Source organism: Mus caroli, unplaced genomic scaffold, assembly GCF_978045245.1.
Source record: "Mus caroli unplaced genomic scaffold, Mus_caroli_1 scaffold_19, whole genome shotgun sequence".
In the NCBI taxonomy this organism is placed as follows: Eukaryota; Metazoa; Chordata; class Mammalia; order Rodentia; family Muridae; genus Mus; species Mus caroli.
Genome location: NW_028227274.1, coordinates 62399919 through 62415064, shown reverse-complemented (window position 1 = coordinate 62415064; position 15146 = coordinate 62399919). Strand labels below are relative to the sequence as shown.

At 41.7% G+C, this 15146-nt stretch overlaps 1 long non-coding RNA gene across 2 annotated transcripts in view; it reads left to right on the top strand.

The window, feature by feature from the left end:
• LOC147000312 (uncharacterized) overlaps positions 1 to 15146 on the top strand; it is a 112167-nt gene that overhangs the window by 83942 nt on the left and 13079 nt on the right. The gene's annotated exons all lie outside the window — the stretch shown is intronic.

Below are 15146 nucleotides of genomic sequence, written 5' to 3'. Positions count from 1 at the left end.
CATAGCTGATTTAGCCCTGGCTTAGGAAAAGGCTCACTTCAACTGCTTCAAGACCCATGGTGAGGCAGGCCTTGGAACTATCTAAAGCGCTAACTATGCAAACAGGTGGGAGACAGCAACCCAATCGGGAACCCATGTGCACTGGCCAGGCAAGATTAACTTTCAACTTCAAGGACATTGGAAAGAAGAGCAGAAGGAACCCTTAAGTTTTTCTTTCCCATACTGGCTTTCTTCCCACTTGAGGAAAAGAAATCTGTTCTTCAAAATATGTGGACCCATAACAAACTCAAGGAGAATTTTTTGCCAGTTGATGTATCATCCCCTTTATTTAAAATGATGAAAGAGAGAAAATGTTTTTCGAAGTGGTATCATTTATCTCATGATAATCAATAAAAACGTCACAAACTAATGTATTAAAGAAAACATTTAACTTCAAACAGAGCAAAAAAAATGCAGGAGTCTTAGGATATCTCAAGGCTCTGAGGAGGAGACAATGGCCTACTCGTTGTGACCCTGTTTAGGCAAAGTGTGTTTTGTCTCTTTAACTTTCTAGACCGCCTTTCTTGCCTTCCAAGGCAGCTGAGAGCTAACAAAGCATTAGATCACCAGCTTTTATTTTGTTTATACTAAATTACACATTGTTACCTACCATTGACCTTCATTAGCGTCGAGTGACTGCACAACCTGTGCCGGGAAGCCAGCCATGCCGCTTTGAATTCCTCAATTCCTAGGTTAGGGAACCGGGGGACCTCAGGCTAAAGCAAGTTCATCCGTCTTGTCTATGGAGCTGTGCAAGGTAAATGTTGTTTACTCACGACCTCTCCATTCTGCTTGGCAGAGAGGGGGTGTGCAGAACAAGGCACCCCTTTCCCTTCTCTGCCTACACAATCCAGTAGTGTGTGGGAGAGGCAACCCTGGAGTCTGCTGAGAGATCTGCTTCTGAGTTCTTTTCCATTTCCCAAAGTTTCTGACCCAGTTTAGCATGCAGATGCCCCACATGAAGTGAGCTTACAGGAGAACCACGGGTCTGCCTTTCCAAAGAAGGCAGTTAAAGCACAGCGGGAAATCTGGCTTCCTCAAGGCTGAAGGGACAGAGCTGTATTCTTTTAGGAATAATAAATTTTCAAGGTGGCTGTAGCATTACCCAGAGGTAGAAGGGCTGGCATCTTTCTAATTGTGATCTAAATGACTTGAGCCTGCCTTCAGTTACGCATCTTACTTTCTGACATGTTTGAGTGCCTAGTGTGTCCCCACTGCCGTTCAGTGCACATTGGTGAAGCAGATCTCATTCTCTCTCCACCTCTTCATCCTGTTTTCTCTCTCCCCTCCCTGCTTTCTCCTCCCTCCCTCCCTCCCTCCCTTCCTTCTTTCCTTCCTTCCTCCCTTCCTTCCTTTTTTCCATACTGTGTTCTATTCCCTCTCTTCCTCTCACTATTTTTTGTCTCTTTCTTTCTGTCTTTATCTGTCTCTGTCTCTCTCTGCCTCTCTGTCTGTCTCTCTCTCTCTGAATCTCTCCTTACCTGGGTCCCTAAGCAGCACCTAAGCATCTTCCTAGAAGAGCCAAGCCTTCCAGAGGGCCACACCCTGAGTCAGTAAATTCCAATGGGCATCCATAGGATGTTTACCAGTCCCCTGGATAGTATCCTCTTTTGCCCACTAGGATGTAAATTACATGAGAGTAGAACTTAGTATCAGTTTTTTCCAGAACGCAGTTCTCCAGACACAGTGGTAATTGCAAAGTATCTATTAAATGAATGAAGGAATTGCCTCAACACCCTGATATCATTAATCATCATTATGTTCACTATAAGGAGAAGCCAGATGCACTTTAGAAAGATTAATTAATATCTTCAGTCTTCCAGTGAAACTGTTGTAAAATCTGAATTCTAAATCAGATCTGTATGAGCCCAGAGTCATGGCCACACGGGAGAGAATTCACAGTGAACCTCAGAGGTTCCATGAGGCTCCACTGTTTCTAGTATTTTTCCATCTGCCCAAGGTTCCACCAAAGCATTAGAACACAAGCTCACTTACCAACCAGTCATACATTTGACTTTATGATGGAATCACAGTTGACCTTCAAACTAATTAGCATATTAATTCATTATGATGTTGAAAATGCCTTGGTAATCAGAGAAAGCAGTCTCAAAGCAAACACTCTGTTGCTACCTTGGCTTGACTCTCTCACCCTTCCCCAGGAGAACTCTGCATGTCCCTGATGTGAAGACAAAACTCCATACTTTTTTTATAAGTGAAATTTTCATGGAGAACCCTGGAAGGGTTGTAGGAGACTAGGTCTCTCTTGAACTCTGTGTGTGCTGCAAGGAGCTTTCTATCTGCCAAGGCCAATAGCCAATGGAATTGAAGCCCAGGCATGGATTTGTACTTTGCCTTTGTCTCTTGCTGCAAAGAGATACCACGCCCTTAGCAAGTCTTACAAAGCACTTCACTGGGGCTGGCTTACAGGTTCAGAGGTCACAGAGTCCATTGTCATCATGAAGGGACGTGTGGTGGTTTGCAGGCAGATGTTGCATAGGTAGCTGAGAGTTCTACATCTGGATCTGCAGGAAGCAAGAGCAAGCCACTAGCCATGATTTGAGCTTCTGAAACCTCAAAGCCCATCCCCAGTGACAAACTTCCTCCAACAAGGCCACACTGACTCCAACAAGGCCCAATGTCCTAGACCTTTTGAGTAATGCTACTCCCTATGAGGCTCTAGAGGCCATTTTCATTCAAACCACCACAGTCAGAGATCAGTCCCAGGAGACTCTGGGATCTCCTTTTTTAGCTTCCTTTCTCCTCTTTCTTTCTTTTTTTCTTTCTTTCTTTCTTTCTTTCTTTCTTTCTTTCTTTCTTTCTTTCTTTCTTTCTTTCTTTCTCTCTCTCTCTCTCTCTCTCTCTCTCTCTCTCTCTCTCTCTCTCTCTCTCTCTCTCTCTTTTGCCTTCTCCCCCTCTTTTCTCTTCTTTCTCTCTCCTCCTATTTCTTCTTATTTTTCAAACGGAAGTTTCCTTAAAATGCTCTATATCTGAGCAGATGTCTGTGGGGCAGTGGGAATGATTGAGGGTGGGAGACTGTGGAAGAAGACTGTTTTTTAACCTTTTCTAAGCTACAGTCTCTGGCCATTTGCTCTTTAGGAGGACCATGAAGAATCTGCTGGGCTAGAACACAGGGATCTTGAGTCAGTTTGTCATCTATAAGAAGGGAGTTGGATTATTTCTCACTCTGTTGGGCTGAAGATAACAACAGATGGGCTCTGCTCACCAAGACCTTGATGTGGTTTTGTAAACAGCAGGAGTAGAATCCAGACACCGTGGCACAACTGTAATCAAAAGCTATGTAAGATACCACGAGAGTACCCAAAATTAGGATGCCAAAGAGCACTTGCTAAATCTCTTGAAGACTAAATACATAGTCTTCTCAGAAAGTCCCCTAAAAGAATTGTGTCCATGAGCTAGCAAGGCAGTCCCCTTTGACTTCTTCAGGTATTTGTCATCATTGACTGGACACTTCAGTCATTCTAGGGTCTTGAGGATTATGCTAGGCATGGAGGTCGGATAATAAGATGCCTGGATCATGTCATTATGAAATGACAAGAATTTTTAAAGGCCCAGAGAATAAGAGAGGCCAGCTTGACCTTTTTATGTAGACCAACACAAACAACTCCAAGCATTCTAACCACTCATATACTGGGTCCACAGGAGTGGTCACCTCCCTTACGGTCAGAAGCTTAATGAGGATCATGGAGTTTGATTGGATGCATGGCAAAGAAACTGACAAATTCCCAGAAGGCTCTGGGGACAGACAGCGGGAAGGCTGTGTTAGAGATTCCAGAATGGGTTCCTGTCACTGAGCTGGGAAACTTGGACTGGTAGTCCATGTTCCATTTCCTAGTTTGGATTGAAAATAACATTCTCTAACAGAAGGCTAGAGGGAAGGAGGAGATGATGTCATCTTTATCACCTTCTCCCATGGGTCATCCTTTGTAACAGTCAAGTCTCACAAAGGACACACCTTTATGGGGCAGCCTTTAAAAAAGACAATAATAGCTCTCTAAGCTTTCTCATCTCATTAACTCTTTCAGTCCTAAGGGTAAATTCTCTTTCTGCTGCACTTGACCCAGGATTATTTATCATCCCTTGATGGTTTCCTTTAATCTTGTTCATATCTGCTGAGTGTCTCTATTCAGCTCTCCTCTGTATACCTGGATGGAGTGTGCCACCTGGGACCTGACCAGGCTGTCCCTGATATCACACCTCTCCCCATCATGATGCTGAATGGATCTACAAAGTCAAATAGACTTGTGCAGAATGGAAGCTTTAACATTACCATGGCTTATTTTATCTGACCCCCACCCCCCAAACCCTATGGCATAAACAGAAGGTCCCTCAACAGATCAAGTTCCAACATCTAGTTAATGCAGGGGGGTAGGGGGGGAATGGCATTTTTGGTCTTACTAATATCAGATCCTAATGAAAGAAGGGGTGACTCATCTCTGACTTGGGGTTCTCTCTGAGGTAGGAACTTAATGCAGCCCCCAGAGCTTTCACTTTACCTATTGCCATCCCTCCTCACTATGCTTCAGAATAGAAAATGTTGTACCCAGCCAGCAACAGCTTTCGCCCCTCACTAACGAAGAATGGTCTACGGAGACCTGGGGCTTCCATTTTGATGTCCAGGATCTGTAAATACATAACGCACCACAGCACATTGTCTGCTAGAAGGCACCGGAAGCTCAGTTCATCTAGGCTCATTCTGTCATACAGAAAGAGGCTGCAGCAGCAATCAATGGGTTTTCCATGGTTCCTGACAATCTCCTAGCTCTTATTTTACTGGCTTGATTTTACTTATACAGTCCTAGCTGTGATTATCAATATGTGCAGTGAAGCTACTCCTGACTCTGACTGTAGCAACAATAATAAGATTGGCAGGTAGAGAGGGTAATCTGCCAATCTCCAACAAAGCTATAATCTCTGGGTTAAAGGGGATGCATGAGAGAGCTGAAAGGAGATAGGGAGAGAGAGAGAAAGAGAGAGGGGGAGGGGGGCTCCAAGAGCAGGGGCTGGAGGAGAGAACATAGGAACCGACAGCCAGCTTGGTGGCAGTCAGCATCGAAGCTCATCTCACTGTACCAGCTCTCTTAGCACATCTATCCATGAAGTCAGACTCTCAGGCACAGACGGAACACATCATTCTAGATGTTCCCTGTCACCCCTTAAATCCTTTTAAATGCAGTCAGATAAAACCAGCTAGTTGCAGGATAAATTAACATGTTCAGGCAATTATAGAGGCTTTTATGATAATTCAAGTACAAGAGGCTTAAACACTGGGTCTGGAGGAGGAAAAGGAATGGAGAATGAACTTCGGCATCTCTGACATTTTTTATTCTTTTTTGCCTTAAAGTAAGAAGGAAAATATTTTATGAGGGAAATTGGGATGAGGGTAGACATGTTATCACCAACTCATTTGCAGTGCCTAAGTTGCTCTGAAATGTCACTTTAAATCTATCAAACACATTCCTCTACACATTTAAATTATGTACATCTTCTTGTCTGTCCCTCTTATAATGCCTCAAAGCATCTATGTTTACAAGACTCTTAGCTATATACACCATTGGCCACTAGATTGTCTCTAGATTTGAAAGACAATCAAGGGTCTGCGAGTTAGTTACAAGCGCATGATCAGTCCCAGGAGAACTGATAAGTCGAAGCAGATGAGGTAAAGGAGCCGTGCAGAATCCAATCAGATGTTTTATTAATATCAATATAAGTTGCACAGTCCTAACAGAGAGGAATAAAAACAAATAAAATGGAGCGGAAATAGAATAGCAACCGGATTATTGAGCCCAATCAAGTACATGACTGTTCAAGGCGAAGACGTTAAGAGTGTCTCTTCAACATGAGCTAAAAGTGGGTGGACTTGCAGGCAGCGGTGAGCACAGAGCCATGCCACCATCCCAGTCCTCTAGGGGTTTCTTTGGGAGGGGGATAATTGGCATGGTTTATTCTGAAGCATATATAAGTAAATATATGGGAACATAAGTGTATGTCTTCCCCCAACACAATGCCTTAACATCGAAGCAGTTTTATGAAGTTTTATAATTTTACAGAACAAAGAAAGTCATCAACCAAGGCAAGTTTAAAATAATGTTGGTCAGAAAAACTGACCAACAGTGACACAGGAGGAGCTTTCTCAAAGGCTCAAGATGCCATCTGATGTCATTCCAAGTTTGGGGATTGTTGGAAGCTAGTGGTCTGCTAAGTTAGTAGATTCCCAAAGGTTTCTGTGTATGAGTCACAAGATGATAGTTCCAATACAGGAATGGCTACCCAAGGGGCTAAAGCTAGCACAAGTAAGGTGATTCATCTCTGGACTTACAACATTCCAACCTCTCCTCTGGACCTGCAACATTTCCACCTCTCCACGCCACTATGGTTCTAATCAGTCAGCCAGTCTCCACGGTCATGGCTACTCTCCACCAGTCCTTGAGTTTTAAAAATCCTATTATACCTGTAAAGGTGACATTCACATGTATGCAGGATTTGCATCCAAGAATTTGGTTAAATTAAATTATCATTATATGTCTTCTCATCTAAGAAACCTCAACTATTTCAGAAAGAAGAAAATCTGGAAAAATAACCCTCGAATTCTTTTAATATGCTAACAAGACAAGTAGAGAACACTTGCTGCATAGGACTGGGGTTCTAAGATCAGGATCCAAGCACTCACATAAAGCTAAGCCCAAGTGGAGACAAGCAGATCCCAGGGGTGGGGGGGGGCTCACTGGTCAGCCAATCCAGCTGAGGTGGACTCCAGACTGACTGGGAGACTCTGTAACAGAGAAAGTAAAACACAACGTGATGCTAATGCCAACCACCACGGTGTTCATGGGCATACACACACACACACACACACACACACACACAAACACACACACACACACACAAACACACACACACACACATAGCATCACTTTACTGCTTAACTTCTAAATGGTAATGGAAGGCATTCCACTGGGACAGCTGTGCCTCAGTACCTTTGCCTACATCTCATCAAGGGAGTGTTGACCATGAAAACAATACAACAAACTCAAGCAACCACTTAACAAGTTCCTGCACCCTAGTAGGAACTCATTGAATGGGACCATGGTTTTAGTAACACACCAAAAATCTTATTTCTGCAATAATCCTTCCTACACTCAAAAGCTTACAGCCAACAGCACCAAAGATCCCTCCGGCAAGTGTAGCAGAGGTACTTCTGAAAGCTTTGACAGGGTAAGAGTTCTGTCAGTCTAAATCTCTTTGCTCCTCCCTCTTCTAGGAACATGGCATTAATTACCCTCCTCTCTCTGGGCTGGTTGAATTGACACTAAACAAAGTGCAACACAGGTCACTCCATGCTCTGATGTGCCCCCAGGCAAGCATTTTCTGTGAGAAAGGACATCTTTTACTTGAAAGCATTTTTCTTCTGCATTTAGTTTTTAAGACAGTTTGGTGACTTAGATTAAAAAAAAAATGATTTGGCTGATTTGGGTGTTGGGAAAGGGGAAAACTTGTTCACTTGTGCTGGGAGTAAAAGTTGGTACAACCACTATGGGAATTAATGCTAAGTGTGGATCCAGGGGAGAAGGGAAAAGTGGAGAGAGGGAACTGTTGTCAGCATGTATTGAATGAGAGAAGAATCTATATTTTAAAAAACCTATAAATATATCTACCAAATAATCCAGTGATACCACTCTTGGTAATAAACTCAAATGACTCTATGCCATACTACAAGGATACTTGCCCACCCCTGTCCATCGCTTCTCTATGCACAATAATTACAAAATGGGATCAACTTAGATGCCCATCAACTGATGATGGCAATGAAAATGTGTGCACTTGCCAAATGGGAAATTTATTGAACTAATCCCTGGTATGACAACCATGCTCCAGTGTATGGACACACAAATTAGACTCAATGGGTTTTTAATAAAATGAGGATGCAAAGTTGAGAAGGTTGGTAAAGGGAAATTTGAAAAGAAGGGATGGATCTGCGAGAAATTGGAGGGGATGAATGTAACCTGAGTACGTCAAAGGAAATTCTCAAAGAATTAATGAAAAACAAGATGAAAAAAAGTTTATTAAGAACATTTCCAAATATACTTAGCCATTAAAGAAGACACACACACAATTGCCTTCAATAATAGAAAACTGAATAGTTCATACTAAGCCTCTCATTCAGCACTAGAGAATCTTGACACTATCTGGAATATAGCCACTTAAACAGAGCACTGAAGAGTCATAATACCAAGACCTAGGAAAAGAGAAGGCATGGAAGGTAAGTCTAGGGAAGCAGGATGGGTTTGATCATACTACGGTCAAAATACCTGCTGATCTCAGCTGGCTAGAAGACAAGATTCAATGTGACCTGAGAGTAAGGCTATCAATATTTATATGAAATAGTCAAAGAAAACTAAGAGTTTTTAAGGACATGCAATTTAAACTTCCTAAGATATTATATATAGTACACACAGTGAATTATTACAGGTAGAGAAAATAGAGAGATAATTTGAGCCATAAACCACATGAGCTACCATAATGACTGGAGTGGTAAGATGTGCCCATGGATACAACAGTGGCATGAATATCATGGGGGTAACCAATTGCTTTCTGATTAGATGTTAGGGTTGGTCCACAGGAGAACATATTATGTCTGCTACTATAAATCTTGCCCAGAACTCATGGTTGGGGAGCTGATAGGTTCTGGATACAAACTTACTACTTCTACTTTGTTAAGGGTTCATAGTATCAAACTGCCCTCTAAACTTGTATCTCTTTACCTGTAGATTAGTACAGCTCTCAGAATTTCATTACAGAATTTTCCTTGTGCAGAGACTGGTGTTTAATGCAGAAACATATAACTGGCCAAAGTATGTATGATTGTTACATTCACCAGAGTGCTCAAGAGCAACAACAAAAATGGGACCTCTTAAACCCCTAGAATCCCACAGCTCAGAGACCATCTCAGAAGAGGGGAAGGAGAGAGAACTCATTTCTATCACGCATAGATTTAGATTTGTCATTGTATTTTACAGCACAATATTTTTTAAAATTAGAGGCACAAAGTTAACTCAACCTATCTGCCACCCTGATCCAATGAGAATTAATGTTTGCTTCATTTCTTTGTTCTCTCTCTCTCTCTCTCTCTCTCTCTCTCTCTCTCTCTCTCTCTCTCTCTCTCTCTCTCTCTGTGTGTGTGTGTGTGTGTATTATTACTTCATACCTGACATACCAGCAAACATATAAGAATGCAGCTTTTTACATAACCGCAAAGCCATTGAGCCTCATAGAGCCTACAATAATTACTTCGTGTAATTTAATGTTTGTGCCTATATTAAAGTGATTTAATGCGACTTTATTTTAAAATGTTTATTTACTCATTTGGGGGGAATCCATGCACACTATGTACAGGTGTGAAGACCACGGGAAAATGTAAAGGAACCCATTCTCTCCTTCTACCATGTGGGCTGAAGGGATCAAGCTCAGGTTCTCATAGTTGGTTCCACATCCCCTTACCTGATGAGTCATCTCATTGGCCCCTTTGTGGGACTTTTTAAAGACTAATGCAATAGTTTCTATATATTTTTGAAAAGGTCTCTATTGGAGAGACTGGGGCACTAGAACATTCCTAGAGAATACTCTGTAATTCTTATAAACCTCTAGGAGAAATGTACATCAGGTAGTTCCAGCTCTCAGAGCTTAGACTACAGAAAAGACAAAGTAAATGTGGTCAGTGAGTGCAGGTCCATAGTGTGCCACTATTAACCAGGAAGAACGTTTGAGAATGGCACAAAATTCTATTTTTTTTAATTTTTAATATTTTTATTACATATTTTCCTCAATTACATTTCCAATGCTATCCCAAAAGTCCCCCATACCCTCCCCCCCACTTTCCTACCCACCCATCCCCTAAACATTCCAAATAATTGGATTGTGTTCTTAAATGAAAACATACATCCCAGCAATGTAATACTACAAAACCAAGTAAAACAACCTGAGTATAAAATTATCATGGAGATGTTTTTAATATAATGTTCACTAAAACAGACTGTGATACAACTTATACATTATCTCCCTTTTATCATATGCCAGCATGAATGTGTGCAATGTGAATAGATACATGGCATCTTAAAGACAAACTTAACAATAATGGTAAATTTTGTTGAATAATCAAAGGGTTTTAAAAACCTCTTTGTTTATGTGTACTTTCTATTTTTCTATGATTGTTACCTTCAAATAGAATATACCAACACAAACCACATATAGTGGGATATATGTATACACACACACACACACACACAAACACACACACACAAACACAAACACACAAATGATCATGGCAGTAGCTAATACTTTTGTTATGTGTCAAGTGGTATGATTGAATCTTATTCCAAATACTGTTGTTATTTCTATTTTACATTGAGGAACTGGGATAAATTTGCAATTCACACACACACACACACACACACACACACACACACACACACACACACACACACAAATGTTCTTCCCCATCCTGTTGATGCCTATCTTAGCTGTGTAACTTGTTTGAGGAAATAAAATAGAATGATGTATTCCGCCTCCTAGTGAAAATTCTGAGTCATTAAAGATTTTGTTCTTACCTTTTAATCTTGTTCAAAGTCAGCAAGTTTCAGATAATGACTAATTCCTTAACCTAGCTGTCAGAATAGAAAGCTTGAATAAGAAATGAAAGTTTTATTCATCTGTTAACACCAAGGAGTTTTAGGAGGTTATTTGCTACTGCAACATAGTTTTTCCTAAAATAACTGTAACACATACAAAAGGCAAAATTATACTAAATAATTTATTTAGTAAATGAACAAACTGAAATTCAAACCAGAAAGTCTAGTATCAGAATGTGTTCCATGAACTACCTTTGTTTATTCTGTTCTGGAATTGTCTATTTGCTCTCATAAATTGAATATTCAATGATCTTGTGGCTCATAGACCACAAGACCATAAATTTCTTTTTCTGATGAGAAAGTTCACAGTGTAGCATTGGCAAACTGGAGAATAAGAAAAATTCTGGGGGGTGAGAATATAATTCAGTTATAGAGTGTTTACTTAGCATGATTGGGGTCCAAAGCTCAATTTTCAACCCCTAGTAAGAGAGAAAGGAAAAAAGATAGTTGTGCAGTTTATTCATGTTCAAAGGCCTGAGAATTTGACTAATCTTGATGATACCAGTCTCAAAATTGAGAAATGGAAGCACCAGGCTATACTGCAGGAGAAGGGGAAAGTCTAACTAAAGAAAATATCTTAGGGTTTCATTGTTGTGAAGAGACACCATGACCAAGGCAACTCTTTTTTTATTTATTTTTATTTGTAATTCATTTTTACATTCCATATTCCATTCCCTGCCCTTCCCCATCCACCCTCCGACTGCTCCACAACACACCCCTCCCTACCCCACCCCTTCTCCACATGGTTGCCCCCACCCCCACCCTACCTAACCTCTAAACTCTCTGGGTCACTTCAGTCTCTTGAGGGTTAGGTGCATCATCTCTGAATGAACACAGACCTGGCAGTCCTCTACTGTATGTGTGTTAGGGGCCTCATATCAGCTGGTGTATGCTGTCTGTTTGGTGGTCCAGTGTTTGAAAGATCTCGGGGATCCAGATTAAGACTACTGGTCCTCCTACAGAATTGCCCTTCTCCTCAGCTTCTTTCACCCTTCCCTAATTCAAGAACAGAGGTCAGCTGCTTCTGTCCATTGGTTGGATGCAAATATCTGCATCTGACACTTTCAGCTGCTTGTTGGGACTTTTGGAGGGCAGTCATGGTAGATCCCTTTTTATGAGCGTTCCATAGCCTCAGTAATAATGTCAGGACTTGGTATCTCCCCTTGAGCTAGATCTCACTTCGGGTGGGGATGAGGCAGTGGGGGATAGAGGGGAACCTAATCTGGTATTGGGTAAAGGAAAAGAACTGAAGCCCTGAGGGCCAGCAGAAAGAATGTAAACAGGCAACCTCAGGAAATGGGGGTGGTAGTGCAGAATGCACCAGAGACCTGGGAGGTGAGAGACTCCCAGGACTCATAGGGAGTGACCTTTGATGAAATGCCCGACAGTAGAAAGAGGGAACTTATAGAACCCACCTCTAGCAGGAAGACAGAACTTCAAGTGAGGAATGGGGTTGTCATCCCACAGTCATACCTCTGACCCATAATTGATTTTGTTTGAAAGAATTAAAGGGATGGAACTGGAGAGGAGCCTGAGGAAAAGAAGGTCCAGTGACAGGCCCAAACTGGGATCCAGCTCAAGGCCACTCTTATAAAGGAAAACATTTAATTGGGGCTGGCTTACAGTTTCAGAGGTTTAGTCCATTATCGTCATAGTGGGGAGCATGGCAGTGTGCAGGCAGATATGGTGCTGAAGAAGACATTGAGAATTCTAGATCTTGATCTGCAGACAGCAGAAGGGGGGCTGTCTATCACAACAAGCATAGCCTGAACATGTAAGACCTCAAGGACAACCTCCACAGTGACATACTTCCTCCAACAAGGCCACACCTACTCCAGTAAGGCCACACCTCTTAATAGTGCCACTTGCTATGGGCCAAGCATTCAAACACATGAGTCTATGGAGTCTACCTATTCAAACCACTACAGAAGTAAGAACACTTCCCCCCCTTTTGCCATTTTGTTCCATCCAGATACTCACTGAATGGCATCCACCTCACCAAGACTTTTCTGAGTCTACTGATTGACATGCTGAGCCGCATACATACTACTGCATGTGGAAACACCCTTCTCACAGACTCAATCATACTCAGAGTTAGTGTTTTCCCAGCTCAATGGGCATCTTTAACCCAGCCACGCTGACACAGAAAATTAACCAACACTGCAAAGACCACTTTCAAGCCGTGTATGGATTTTAGAAGACTCTTTGTGAATCCAGGCAACTTAGCACTTGGTTACCCATTTTGCCTCATTAGCTTAGAGATTCTGGGCATCTTCTTGCGCTACCAAGCCTCAGGTTTGAAACTTTGGAGAAATGGCAACATGTTCTTTCTATGAGATGTGCAAAGTTTGGAAAGAGAAGCAGTAATTAAAGACTTGGGGTTGGCTCGCCCTGCCCAACACAGCTGATTCTTACACAACTCAATCTCTACACATCTGTCTCAGGGAACATCAAGGAAGAAGAGACAGATTTTAAGAACCAGAGAACTAAAATGTCTGCCTGGAGATACTGCCTTCTCTACTTGACAGAGAGTTGCATCCATGAAATCTCAGAAATGTGGTCACCCAAACCAAGACCTGCATAATGACAACCAGTTGGCATGCTAATCCCATAAAGAAATCTCACAACAGCCCACCCCTAGAAGAAGAGCTACACACAACTGATGGAGGCTCACAGAGGAGGAATCAGTCCTCTCTAGGGACAGCCCTCTGATCGTTTATCCAATCCTGAGCAATCAGACCTAAACACTTACACATGAGCATAGTACATGTAGCTTTGGCTACCCTGCCTAAGCTCCAGGAATGGGCTGTGCTACCAGCCTCTACCCAGTTCCCCTTGAATGCACATATAAAAGACACACACTCATTTGTTCAATTTCAACTTCCCTTTTGACACAATTGTTGGGCACTTATCACCCACCTGGGAAAGCATGACCTTATCAATATTCTTAGCTCTGTACCTCCCACTTGCCCTAACTTTGGTTGCTCAGTTACATCCCCAACCTCCTGCCTGTAGGAGCGGCCTGTGTGGCCACTCTGTTTTGAGATCTCACATGGCTGGTCAACTTTTCTCCATAAGAAGCCTGGTGAACTCTCCTCTCCTCCCTTGCTTCTTTGGCTTGCCTCCCAGGACCAGAAATCCTGCCTATTCCTTTAGCCTAGCAATTGGCCCATGGCTTCTTTACTGACAGATCAAGAACCAATTGGGGAACAGGGCAGCATCAGAACCACCCCTACAGTAACACTAAATGGACTCAACACACACACACACACACACACACACACACATATATATATATATATATACACACACATATACATATACACACACACACATACACATATACACACATATATATATACATATATATGCATATAGCTGTATATATACAGATACAATTACAGAAGAAGAGGCCATGAATTTTAGAGGAGTGAGGAACATGGAAGAAGTTGTGGGTTAAGGAAGTGAAATGATATAAATTTAATATTCATGTATGAAATTCTAACAAAAACCCCTTAAAATATATTTGGAGTGTATGAAATGGAAAGAATTTCACCTTTGATATTACACATGAAATTTATCAGAATGCAAGCATAGCCCATGAGTAGAAACTAATGTATCTCTGAGACAAGTCATTTATATTACTGCCCAATAAGAAAATAGAAACTAAAACATGCAATAAAATGTAAATAGCTAGGTAATCCCCTTCAGTTCTACTCTTGTTGATATATTATCTGCACACATCTTAACCTCAGTTAATGTCCTCTCCTGTCCCTTAAAACACAGGCAATCTCTCTCTCTCTCTTTCTCTCTCTCCTTCCCTCCCTCCCTCCTCCCCACCTCTCTCTCTCTCACATACACACTCATGCACACATGCAGGGGGACCTTGCACATTATACCCAATCTAAATATTTGTTTGATTTAATTGTCTTTAGATGTAAGAGTGTGGTTAGAGCTGTGACATTCTAAGGCTAGCCGACTTCGGTGGCATCTTCATCAACACCCTCAACTTACAAATGATGGGACTGACTATCCCTGGTTTATGTCTGCATGTTTTACTCATCCACCTCAGATGTCAAGTCGAGCCTCATTCTCCAGGGCTCTTCTCAGTCTGTCACGTTATACAACTGGGTTAAAAATAATGAGTTTTCTTCTGAGATAATGATAATGATGTGGACAAAGGTGTGCTAGACGCGCAGCAGTGTATATCTCAGTAAAATGCTGCTGAATTTTATACTTTAAAAACAGTTAGTTTTATACTAGATGAATTTTACTCCAATAAAAAATTCTTAGAAAAAGAACACAATGAGAATTAATTATGTCATAGCTCATCACTAGTTATGTAAGAATAAGTCCACTTGCACAGCACTAACCCCTAAGGCCAATGTCATTAATCCCCCATAT